The 13,337-nt window shown below is 48.2% G+C and overlaps 1 protein-coding gene and 1 long non-coding RNA gene across 3 annotated transcripts in view; one reads left to right on the top strand and one right to left on the bottom strand.

The window, feature by feature from the left end:
- The window catches only part of LOC146763174 (ubiquitin-associated protein 1-like), a 112,944-nt gene that overhangs the window by 22,868 nt on the left and 76,739 nt on the right, over positions 1-13,337 (top strand). The gene's annotated exons all lie outside the window — the stretch shown is intronic.
- On the bottom strand, positions 7,599-12,396 carry LOC146763176 (uncharacterized). Its single transcript, XR_014952674.1, has 3 exons — positions 12,211-12,396; positions 11,817-11,900; positions 7,599-10,313 (listed from the first exon to the last, which is right to left on the bottom strand). It is a non-coding gene; the product is annotated as an uncharacterized LOC146763176 (long non-coding RNA).

Genomic DNA, 13,337 nt, shown 5'->3' with positions numbered 1-13,337 from the left:
TAGGAACAATCAGAACTTGGACACAGAAGTTGATAGAGTCGTTAAATTTGGCAAGGAACACACAAGGACTCACTCCTGACCGTTGACAAACCCACATCCCAGATGCGGATGGGACCACCCACTTATTGATCTTTCTGTTGGGCTTGACAACTTCAGTGCAGAAGTTGCCTTTCTGCTTTGCTAAAGTTGCATTGCCGAAACATCTGCCCTGTCCTGTGATTTGACTCAGGGTGATTCCTCTGCGGGGAGTGTCCCACCTGCACTGGTGGGGGGCGCTGGCTGTGGAGTAACTGAAGGAGGTGTCTAAAGCAATGCCTTCGTAGAAAGGGGGTTTAACATCATAGCAAAGCCAACAGGAATTAGTTAGGTTCGGTTTGGTTTCATTCAGGGTTAGAAAGGTAGCTTCTAGCATGCAAAAGATTGGTTTTGGGTCTGACTCAGCTGTGCGGCCTATCTGGAGGGCATCTGCATGGCCGGTCAGGGTATCGGTGACTTTTGGGGGCAAGGTTTTGGGGTGGGTTGTGTTTTCCCTTTTAGCACGTTCTTGATAACTTTATTGGGTCCTACTGGTCGAGGTGCTGGTGGTTGGAGCCTGATAATTCGTACATTCACCCACCTTCTCGGTCCTCTGAGGACCACTGTCCACATTCTACCCGTGGCCCAACTAGGGTGATCTGGCTGTAGAACGGTCATGTTATAACTTACGCATCCCCGATATTTAGGCTGTGCATTGTGGTCTCCACAGCCAAAGGGTGCCCAGGCGAACTGTAAGAATTTGTTGGGCTCCTGCAGTTGCCACCCATCTCTCCATGGTCTGGCATCTGTAACAATGGTTTCGCAGCCCTAATATCCGCAATGTCCCCACCCCGGGTAGTCGCAGTACCTTTTCCCTGGGTTGGATGCTGGGCACCAGTAGGATATGTACATGAGTATGATACGTGGGTTTATGGGCCGTAGTTTTGGTTGTCCTGGAAACAGATCGGCTATGTGGAACACGAAGGATGGGGTGTTTGCTGTGGTGACCTCTTTGAACACCTTGTCACTTGAAAGATGTTGCATGACCCACCTAGATGGCTGATGAGGGTAGTGGCCTGGGTTGGTTTGCTCCACGGCCACAAGCCCCAACAGCAAAATCGCACAAAGACATTGTGCATGTCTGGGTCTCACCGGTGCGGGACTCTTGGGTTTTTTCTGGCGGCTTGGTGGTTCGTCATCTCCCTCTGGAACAGGGGTGTACATGTCATGGGGACGGTCCATGAGCATGTCCTGCAAACAGAAACTCACAGTTTTTCGTTAGTTTCATTCTGAAGGTCAGGTTTGATTGACCTGAGCGGACACCACCTGATTCTGTCCTCTTTTTTGACTGCCGCGTACGCTCGTCCTGTAAGCACCAGTCTCCAGCCCCATTCCCATTCGCCTAGCTCGTTTTTGATCATGACCTGCGGGACCTCCTCTAATGTCTGGGTGGCCCAGTGTTTTTGAATGGGACTGTTTGTCTCATCTCCCCTAGGGAATTGGTTCAGTGCTAGCAACGTGGTTGCCAGCATACACGCTTGGTCTCTTGAGGGAATGGAATTGGCAAAGCCCTCTGCCAGTGCTAATACTTCTAACTTGGCTTTTAGGGTCTGATTTGCTCGCTCAACAATGGCTTGTCTGGTGCTGTTATATGGGATCTCCTGTACTAAGGTGATGCCTCACACCGAGGCGAATTCTTGCACTGATTTGGAGATAAAATTGGAAGCATTGTCAGTTTTAATTTGCTTGGGGATACCAAGCCATGCCATAACTGTCAGCCAGTGCTGGATTGTGGCTTTAGAGTTGGATTTGAGGTGCTGTGTTTCCACGATCACTCCGCTGTAAGTGTTTACTGTCACTTCAAGCCATGCTCGGGACGGCCCCCCCACTCCGTTCACTGGGGGGACTTCTTTGCATTGCCAGTGTCGGGGCCACAGTGCTTGGGGAAAAATCGAGCAGTCTGCTCCTGTGTCTGCCCAAAACTGAAGCCCTATGACGTGGGGGTCCTGACTGCCATAAAGGCGGCATGTCCCCCACACCTTCGGGGGCTCTTTCCCTATTTTCATGGCCAGGGCCACCCAGGGGTCCCGCTCTGGGGCGTCTCCTGCTGGCCCTGCGGCATAGGCGCTGCTTGCGGTGGTAGTGGGTACGAAGGTACCGCAGGCTGTGTTGCGAAATTCTGCAATTGTGTCGCTGGCGGGGGTACGAAGCTGGCTGCCTCCCGTGGGGTATGGGGTATAAGGACGCCTCGCCCCACTGGGGGTTGGCATAGATGGGCCGCCTTGCATTTGCGATGGGAGGAGGCTGAGTGCAGCCCGCACGCCCCCTCCCTTTCCCGTTTCCCTGGGGCCGGGACCTGCATTCCTTGGCGAGGTGCCCCTTCCTCCCGCAGCCCCAACAGGATCCTCTCGGGTGTGCTCGGGGTGGGGGCGCTGCCATGGACTGCTGTGCCGGCTGGGGACAGCTCACCGCGATGTGACCTGCCTCCCCACACTTGAAACATGCCATGGCACTGGTCAGGGTGTGGACGGCTGCCTGAATAGGTGTCAGGTGCTCTTCTCTTACTACATGTCTGATCATGTCAGCCAGGCTGGCTCCAGCTGGCAGGGAGCGTAAGATATCCTTGGTGACAGAGTTGCACTGCTGGCGCAAGCAGTCAGCTACCACGGGGCTCTTTGCCTCTGCCGGCAGGGTAGAGGAGTCTATTGCTGCCTGCAGGCGATCCACAAACTGCATGAAGCTTTCGCTCTCTGCCTGCTTCACGGTGGACCACGGCGCCGGCTTTGCCACGACCTGAGAGGCGGCACGAATAGCCTCCCTAGCAGCCCGAGTGGTTGCCCTGACCTCCTCAGCCCGCATCTGCGTGGCTTGTTGCTGAGGCATGATCATATCACCGTGCTTTCCTATAAGCTTGGATAAACTCAAGCGGCGTAGTGGTTGCCTTGCGCCAGATGCTTGGGCTAATAGCTTTGTACAATTATCTTCCCATTCCTGTCTAAACACAATTATTCTTGCACCATCAAGTATCATGAGACCTATTCACTTGATATCAAAGGGAAGCAAGTCGTCATTACCAAAAAGACTATCGATTAAAGTGGAAACCATGGCCGAATTGATTCCTTTTTCTGCAATGGCTTTGACAATTGACTGTACATCTTTTGGGTTTACCGGGGTATATATCCTCTGCTGTTTTCCTTCCGGGCCGGTGATCCTCACCGGGAAGGCTTGTATGGCAGCCACTGGGGGCCATTCAGCACAGGCTATTTTTATTTCTCTCCAGTTGGTAAACTGGGCTGGTTCGTATTGTGGTTGCTTTTCGGTGTGGCTTAAAGCTTTACTCGGTTTTGTTTTAAATCGCATTGGCTCTGTTCCCTTCGTTTCAGAGTCCCAGCTGGCTTCCGTCAGCTCTTCCGAGCTGCTGGAGCTGCTGCCGGACTCAGAGACGGAAGTCGAATGCCAGCGCACTTCCGGGGCTCGGTGCCTTTTTGTCCGGCTCCGAGCTCGCCCCTCCCTGTGGGGGTGGCACCGCTCCCGCCCCCCGGGCTTGCCCTGCCTCCTGCAGGGGGAGGTTTCTCCCTTAAATGGTAGCAGCGTCAGGCGCAGCTGCCGATTGGCTCTGTGCCCTCTGCCGCTCTCCTCCTCTTTCTCCCGCATATGCGTATTCGTAATACCCCGCGCCTCCAGGCTTTTCACGCTGAGACCACCCGCGCCCCGCCCCTCTCCTTGGCTGCCAGCACCATTTTCAATGGAGTAGGGTGGCGGCGTGGTTAGGATTTTTCCCGAGCCGCGGTTTCTGCGTCTCTGGCTTCCCTCACCAGTCCCTGCCAAAAGGATTCCGCACGCTGCTGCACCTCTGGCAACGGGTTGCTGATCGGTGGCGGCGGGACGGATGGGGGAACCGCGGATTTTTGGGAGGTTTCCGCGGGGGGGTTTGGGCTCTGGCCCGGGGAGGGGGGTGACACGCCATGCCCTCCTGGATCTCCGCTCCAGGGCGGATCTCCCTCAGGGGCAGTTTGCATCGCAGCTCCTACCCCTAGCTTGGGTGTAACCAATAAACACGTACGCGCTGCGCTCCATGCCTCCTGCTCTTCTATTGCTCTGCGTAGGGCTTTTTCTAGTTTTCCCCACGCCTTAAGGCTTTTGCCACAGCCTGAGGATTTCGTGTCCTTGGCCAACATGGCTCTGCATTTTTCCCATATCTCTGGATGCAAAACATCCACAGGGCGGTCAATTGCCCCAAGCTCAAGCAGCCTTGCTATAGCAAGATAAAAGTCTTTGAGCTTACACCCCATTGCTTATGAATCGCACTTACGACCCTTGAGATGGCGTCCATGATGATCGCGGGTCCTGGGACGTCTCCCTCACCGAGAATACGGTTTTACCGCTTCGGCTGCTGTCCTTGTCCAGGCGACACCCGCTACCCGAGCAAATCTTTCCCGGGTTTCGGCACCAGATATGTTGCCTTCAGGGAAGGCAAGGTGACCTGGTTGCAAGGAACAGCACGGCAGCCCGGCTTTACCCGGGCTACTCGGGCTAACAACAGACGCTGACACCAGTGTGGTGGATGGTCGAAAGCATTTATTATCTTATCTCATGGGTTTAAATAGTCTTGGGGGACTTTGCTACGTCAGGGGGGTTTGGTAGGGTCTCTAGGGTTAGTCAGGAGTGGAAAACTACTGGGTTAGATGTGGCTACATTCTTTGGGGTAATGGATAACATGCTGCAGGAGGAGAGGGGGAAGGGGGTCTTTCTTTCCATCACATCTCGAGATCTTCCGTTCGCCTGTCCCTATCTACTACAGAACCGAGCCCGGGGTCGGCCCTGGGTGTGTGACAAGGAGTCAGCCTCACCAGAGGTTTTCCTCTATGCCCACCCCCTCCATCCTGGCACAAGTGATTTTTATAGGGAAAATTCCACCTGGGGCCAAGATTTCAGCAATCAATCTTTTCTTCTATTCAGAGTCCATATGTTAATAAGATTTTCTTTTTTGGTGATGAGGGAGAACAATTCAGTGTTCTGGAGTTGTTGAATCCCATGATGAAATTTACGGGAATTCGGAACGCTGCATTCACATGTATGTGCCCGAGGATTTCTATGATATCCATCTCGGGTCGTTCAGGCGATGATCAGCACCTGGGGTCCCCGTATCTCTCCAGACATGGCCCATCTCCTGGGGAGCCATACCTTCTTACTTGTAAATCAGATTCCAATATACACCCGGTCTCGGCGGGGGAGGGGGGGGAGGCAGGCTAGTACAAACTAGTATAATTAGCAAGTATTCAACATTATATATTTCATACAAGGAATGGCGTGAATTATGTTTATTACCCATAACAATCCCCCACCTTCTATATTAACCCATTAATTTGCGTCCTAATTTCTACCCTTACTGACTCCCAAGATTTCATTATTAGAGAAAAACATTTTCCTGGTAAATTTTGTAGTTATGTTTTTTACCCTTTATTCGTCCTTCAAACTTTGCTAGGGCCTCAGCCGCCCTGCTGTGAGGAATTTCTTCTCCCAGTGTCATTATTTTTGTATCTGATTTGTTTTTCCTAGGGCAGCTTCCGGGTCTGTGGGTAAGGCTGCTATATGCATCCCATGTATGGATGAGTCTTATAAAACAGGGGATGAGTCAGGGTAGGAATATGACGCCTTCTATTGAACATAAAATGAAGAAAATTATTTTCTTTCACCAAGCCCCATCAAGCAAATGGTCCCACCATGATGCCTGAAGAAGTGAGTTCCACTTTTGTACTGGTGTCGTGGTTTGACACAGGAAAAGAATTTTCTTGGAAGGAAGAGGTCAGTCCAGTCAGGGGTCAGGTTTGGATACTGACACTTGGGGTGACCAATTGAAGGTGGACACGCCTCTGAGAACACAGAGGGGTTAAAAGCAGAATTCCCAGGAGAACTCGCTCTCTTTGGTTCCGGTCATCGGAGAGTGCTAACCTCCCCTGCCCAGCCATGAGCTGGGTGGGAGAGGGGAAAAGCCATGTGGCCTGGGAAGGTAGGCCAAGGGTGAAGGATTGGGCGCCGAGCTGGGCAAGTTCCTGCGGACGGAAGGGTGGAAAATGGAAGGGTGGAAAACGTCTGGGATGCCTTTGTTCCCCACCCCCCCAACCTAGAGGGAAAGAGATAGAGAGCCTGCAGACACCTGGGAGTTTGCCGGCAGAGGAGAAGGAGGAGGGGGGGGAGATACCCAGCTACCCAATGTGGGAGACAGCACAGTGTCCTGGGCCAGAGATTTCAGCCGTCCGGGGAGTCCGGGAATTTTAACCCTTTCCTGTGAAATGAAGGCTTTGTGAAATATTGCTCCTCCTCAATTTGAAGGAAAGAGAAACAGCCAGGGACCTTAGTTGTTAGGGAAAGAAGGTTGGGGGGAGATGATCGAGTGGCTGTTGGCTGGACTCTTGTTAACCATAGACTGAACCAACTTCTCCTCCAAGAGAGACTGCATTTTAGGGGGATGAAATGGTGAGCCAAGAAACTCCTTCAGCAACTACCAGTTCAGGAATGAACAGAGGTCAGCGGAGGAGGGTGTGAGGATGCCCTCCGTCTTCAGAAAAGAAGAGAAGGCGATCTCTGTTCTTGGACTCCTGGCCCCAGGGAAAATGGGGGGGACTGTGGTCCCAAAATGAGACACTGGACTGTTGTTCCTGTTGGTAATTGGCAAAGCATCCTTAAAGGAGCCCTATAAGCAGTCTCTGTCCATGCACGGTGGTGAGAGCACTGTGACATGGAGAGGAGAGTGTCACACTGGCAGATTCTCTCCGGGCGGTGCTACGTGTGACATGGAAACACAAGAGGTGGCAGCTGTGTTTCCTGGGGGGTCTATGGTACAAGGGAGACTCCTCTCTCCCCTGATGGACTCAGTATTGATTATGTGGAAGGATGAAGACTGGTTTAAGGGTCCAAATGTGTCTCGCTGTGATTTGTTAGAATTGGGTGGGGGGAGGAGGAATGTTTTGAAAGGTTTTCATTTCAAATTTTGTGTGTTTTTTTTTTTTTTCCCTGTATAGCAGTAGTAGTAGTAGTGTAATAAAGTTTTCCCCTTGTTATTAAGTTTGGCCTGCTTTGCTCTGTTCTAGATCGCATTTCACAGCATTTAATTGATAGGTTACATTTTCATGGAGGCGCTGGCATTGTGCCAGTGTCAAACCATGACAACTGGAACATGGGCTACCCGTTTAATTTCTGTGGCCAGATCTTTAATGGTTTTCCCATAATTATCTATTTCTACACAGCATTGAGATTTGTTAAATTTTCCACACACACCTCCTTCTCCAGCTAGTAAGTAATCAAGGGCTATCCTGTTTTGATACACAAAAGCCCCCATTTGAGAGTGTTGCTGGGATAATAATTCAAGATCATCCGAAGTGTGATTGGATACAATCTCCACCACAGCCTGCAATCTTAATAAGCTATTTAGTAAATAGATGGGGGTCTGATATCCTCACTACCCATCCTGAGCCCATGTGGCAGGACCATTGTGGGAACCCCGGCCTTATTCTGGGTTCCCATGTGGTGGTGGAATTCCTCCTCCAACCCGTGCTTCCAAAGAAAAACTCCGCAGGCTTTTGCTGTTCGGTCTCAAGGCAGTTTATTGTTAAGTGATCTAAAAGATTGTCTTCTCGGGCTGTGGCTGCTTGGTCAGCGGCCTGGGTAGAGGCACACACACACACTGACATCCTCTCTGTCTGCTGTCTTCTTCGTCTCTCCCCCTGCCCAGGGCTGCTGCTATCTTTTATATGATATATTACGTATTACATGTTTATAGTTTTCCCCCAATACCTACTACCTATATTACAAGGTGCTTTTCTACTCTAAACCAATCTGTGAGTGCCAACATCACCAAGAACATGGAGGTAAGGAAAAAGAAGGAGGAAGATGAGGATCAGCCCACTTTCCTCCATCTTAGAACTTCTGACCCCCATGTACAAAGTAAAATCCTCCCTGTACAAGTGTTAAAACCCCGCTGTACAATACTAAAAAAATTTCCCCTCTACTTTGTAATTACTTTTACTATACTATCTAACCTTTTGTGACTGCTTGTTCCACCTCCAGAGTTGGTAATTCATTCCATGGCTCAAACTCAAAATCACAGCTGTTTTTCAGCTGTCTGCCAGGGTCTTAAATGCTTCTGACCAAGGCCTGGAACCTGTAAAAATGTCTGAGAGACATTTTGAGTTCCCACAGACCATAATATTTAATGATCCTTTCAGCAGGCCATTCATCCTCTCCCCAAGTATGTTCCCCACAGATGAGAGGGAATTTTTCCTTTAAGCTCCTTTTCTCTCGGTTCAGGGATTCATACAAGGGGGCTCCCAGTGAACCACTTTCTGACCTGGGTCGGGTGAAGAAAACAGGTCTGATTAGTCCTACCGTGCAGGATCTCTTCCAGCGTGGAGGTAATTCACTGTAGGCTTTCTTTCCACAGATCCAGTGTAATCCATTAGGTGCTTTCCATCTGATTGTTATGCTCTCAAGCTCATCCCAATACTTATTTAGTTCGCTGATTGACTGATAAGGGTTAGCTCTGGGGCTTTTGTACCAGCAAAGCCAAATTTTGTCACTCCATTCACAGTTATCTCTTTTCTCCTGGCTCCAGTACCCAGTAGGGCTTTCGGTCTGCCAGACCTTGATGTGGCTGGTGGAATTTATGGAGAGGGTGGAAATGCATGGAGTGTATCTTACAATTTCTGAACATAACCCTCCCTCTCTGCTAAGGCAGAATGTTCTAATTACTCGTTGGTCTAGTACCTACCCCTCCGGTGGTCTCTGAATTATTGTGGGGGTCCCACCAGTTTCCCATTTTAGTAGTTGCTCAGGAGTCAAACCCTCACACCTCCAAGGCCATTTTTCTGCAGATTTTAGCCCCCCACAGGCCCAGCAATTAGACAACTTTAGTTCTGTGGCAATCTCCTGCATCAGATCCACAAAAAGATTTTGATCTGAGGCAGGCAATCCCCATTTTGCATATTGTTTTTCCAATTGGTCATACTGTTCGCTTAGGGATTTCAGAGCTTCTTGTTCTATTCTCTTTTTCCTTATTTCAGCTTCATGTCTTTTTGCCTCTTGCATTACCTGCTTCATCTTATTTTCTGGATCCATCCCTTCTTTATCCTTGGTGAAACAAAACATTTTATCATACTGTAGACAAATCCTGTCGTCCTGGTCCCCTAAGAGGTCCACGATGATTGTCTCAGTTTCTAGAGGTATCTTGTTTTCATATTTCAGGTTATTTCCCACCCAGTAGGTTTTTCCCTATTACACACATACTAAATTTATTTGGGTTATAACACTGAATAAGCTTGAAAATAAGTTACAAAGACAGTCTCCTGCTTTCTCCAACCCATACAGTATGATTATATCTGTTATAAACTGGAATTGAGATTTCCTCTGTGCTCTTTTGATGCAGTTTATGAGCTGACTGTCCGTTTTCAAGGTATGTTTTTGATTTCTCTTTGAATTTGTACACCCCCTGTTGAGTGTTTGTTTCAAGACAATGTTTGTTAGGCTTACCCCTGCTGCAGTTCCATGAGGTAAGAGGCGATTTCTTCTGGGTATCTGCCACTGAGTTCCCCCTTCCCAGGACTGGGGAGGTTACTGAGGCATGAGGCTAGTCTCAGGCTCACCGGGACTAATCCCACTGCAAGGATCCCTCTGCCATTCCCAGCGCCCACTGGAGTGCCTCCAGCGGCGGGGTAAACCATCTTCTTGGCAGCAGGAATCTTTGTCTGTGGTTTCATACCAAGGCCGAGCCGCATACCTTTGTTTAAAAATGCCTCACTGGTGTAGTTCACCAGTGTGTGCACTGCAGGGTACATTGTTCGACCTATGACACTCAACAATAATAATTTTAGCTTTTGTTTGTAATTTCCCCCTTAATCCCTTCTGATATGAGAGAAAAAGAAGAAAAAAACCAAAACCTAGATTATTGAATCTAATTAGAATAATCTTAGCCTTGTGGCTATTACCAGAAAACGGCTAGTCAGGTCTTCCTCCTGCTCAAAGCACTTCCCACTCAACCCACTTCGTTTAGTTCAGCAATGAACAGTTCAAACTTTATGACAGTATTTTCAAGAGAAATGTATGAGACGATAATAGTTACACTCTGGCACAGAATGTTTGATAGAGATGCATTCAGTCATTTACTTGGCCGGCGCAGGGCTATCTTCAAATCTCCGGGGGCGGGGGGGAGGTAATTTCCCACTCTGGTGCCTGGTCCTGGAGATCGACTTTCTTCACTCTTGATGCATGTGTCTGCCCCTTTTTTGCAGTTTGTATAGCAGTATCTGTAGTTAAAAGACAATATAGGGTCCCTCCTAATGAGGCGTGAATATTGGCTCCTTTTATGCTTTTACCAGTATTCTGTCTTCAGGCTGTATTTTACTTATTGCTGTATCTTATATATTAAGAAGACTGGGGGGTGAGGTGCTGTGCTGCATGATCACCCCCTTGAGATTCTTATTTAATGCTATCAGGTATGGTTGTATCTGTCCCTTCTCTACTCCCAGATGCCCTACAGGCATACCATGGGTATAAGGTATCCCATGTAACATTTCAAAAGGTGGAAATCCCATTTCAGAATGAGGCATAGTTCTTATGTTTAATAAGGCCAATGGGATGCATTTTATTTATGACATTTGTTTTTAACATCAATTTGGCTAATTGGGCTTCTAACATTTGATTAATTCTTTTGACTGGCCCAGAACTCTGAGGGTGCTACGGGTTGTGATAGCCCCACCGAATACCTCTGATAATTTTTGAAATAAAATGTCTAACATTTGATTATATATTAATGAATCAATCTTTTTCCCGTGTGTTTAGTAGACCTCTTTCTTCCCAGATTTTTCCAAAGGTGTGTACTACCCCAAATGCATATTTGGAATCAGTGAAAATTGTCCTTTTTTTCTTAAGAAGTTTAATAGGGCTATAGTTCTTGCCCTTATATTTTCCTCTTTAGGACTAGCCACCAATAGATCATCTATATATTGCAACCACTTTGTCCCAGGAATTGGCACGAACTCAATAATTTTTCAAGGGATTGGCTAAAAAGATAAGTAAAGTCTACAAACCCTTGAGGGAGAGAGGTTTATTTTAATTGCTGTTTTGTGTCTCCAGGTCTTCCCACTGGAAAGCAAAGTAGTCATGACTTTCCTCAACTAGAGGACAAGTCTAAAAAGGCATCCTTTAGGTCAATTACACTATAATAGAGTATAAGGATTAGAGACCGTGGGTAACTGCTATCAGGTTTTGTATTGCCAATATAGGTGTGTTATGTCTGGACATGTGGGGCTCTAAGGTGCCCCTTTTATTAAATCCTCGATTATTGGTTTTAATCCCTTCCTTCCCTCTAGAGGGATGGGATACTGCTTTACCCTTATGGGGTCTTCTGGTCTCTCAATTTCAATGTGAATTGGTTTCATGTCTAATTTTCCAGCTTCCCCCGGAGTGTGCTAGACCTTAGGATCAATTTTCTTTTCATCTTCAGTAGTTAGGTTGTATAAATTTACCATGAGTTGTGAGTCCTTTGCAATTATTCTTAATATTACCATTAAATCCCTCCCCAATAAATTGTAATCTGTTTCTTCCACTAATACAACATCCCCAACACAGATTTTATTATTAGATTCTATTTTTAACATTTTTTAGGACAGGGACCTGAAAGGGTTCCCCTTTAGCCCCAATCACAGTCATAAAATCCTTGCTTTTGATACATCCAGGAGACAGTCATTGGACTGTGGTTATTGAATAAACGAAAAAGATTTGTAGTAAGAGCATTCAGGAGCACTTACCTGTTTTGTCCTTTGTCTCGGCTTCCCTGGGGGCTTTTGAAGTAGCACTGGCTTTCCCGTTGTTTGGGCGGTTTTACATCCCCCCTATGGGAAACAAACCTGATGACTCTGGGGACGGCTGGGACTCCCTTAAAGGGTATAGATTAGGTTTGTTCCTTTCATTATCGCTACCCCCTGTGTTTTCTCTCCTTGTCTTACACTGAGTTCTACTGGCGGGAGGAGATGTGTTTTTCCCCAGTGAGAAGCCTGTGTGTGTGTGTGTGTGTGTGTGTGTGTGCCCCCGTGTTGTGTGAGATGAGGGGGGGAGGTTGAGAAGGTCTTGGCATGTCTGCAACTGATATTTGTGCATTAGGGGTGATGCAAACTGATCTGGAGGTGGGGGGGCTGCCGAGACCTGTGCTTGTAATGGAGGAACTTGGTATGGGGGTGGCAGCTTTCCTCGTATTTAACTTGCAGCCAGTTGTCCTAATGAAGCGATACGCGGAATAAATAAATAGACTCCACAACTCGATGTAGTTATGAAGTGGGTATGTATGACAGCGCCCGGCACAAGTGAGATAGCTCTCCAAAATCTTGTGCCCCGAGCTGGAGTTTGTCCCACAATTTTATTCACAAAGGTGTTCCATATGCAATACATTACACAACTTTTCTATGCATATTCAACCCCTGGCCCCGCCTGTCTTCGCCTCTCACTCTAAATAGGTCCACGCCCTTCTGGGCATGCGTGGTTTTTTGTGGTGGTCTTTAGGGGGTCTCTAGTGGTCTTTTGAGGCTGATACTATAGTCTTCCTCTGCATTGAACTTTTGAACTCTTCTCCTCTGCGCATGCGCTTTTGGTCTTCTGCTATCTTATCTGGATAAGTCCATCATCCTTGACAGAGGGGCCTCCTTATCTGAGTTCTTTGCATTCCTGGTCTTCTCTGGTATTTGTCTTTTTGCAAGAAGCTTTAAAGAATTTTTTTCTTTTCTCTTCTCTCTTTCCTATGTCTTTTGCGCCATGGCAGAGGTTTCTTAAAATTCAACACATGATTCTACAAACATGATACATTCATTTTTGATACATTCATTTTTGATACATTCATTTTGTTAGCTCAAGTGATCTCTGGAAAATCTCTTATTTCACTAATAGGGAATAGCCACGCGCTGGCATATTCCCACATCCTGGCATAATCCAGCTCCTCATTGTCCCACTCCCATTTTAGGCGTAAAATGCACAGCACAGCTTTATACTGACCAGAAACAAAACAAATTCGCTATCGATTTCCAAAAACCGTGTCTGAGAAGCGAAAGCGCTTAGATTTCAGCCCTGCAGAGCAGTAGCAGCAGCTTGTGCTGCTTTTAAAACTGCCGTCTGCAGGAACGGGGACTCCCCCACTCCATGTGGCCAAGCCGTGCTCCCCCGCCGCCTGTGTATGGCAGGGAAGCCCGAGCCGTGCTCTCCCCGCCACCCCCCGCCGCTATCGGGGTATGTAGGAGCCCCCTCCCCCTCCCGCCGCAGGGAAACCAAAGACGCTCCGCACC

Source organism: Lonchura striata, chromosome W (assembly GCF_050655825.1).
Source record: "Lonchura striata isolate lonStrDom1 chromosome W, ASM5065582v1, whole genome shotgun sequence".
NCBI lineage: Eukaryota > Metazoa > Chordata > Aves > Passeriformes > Estrildidae > Lonchura > Lonchura striata.
This window is presented reverse-complemented; position numbering and strand designations above follow the sequence as displayed.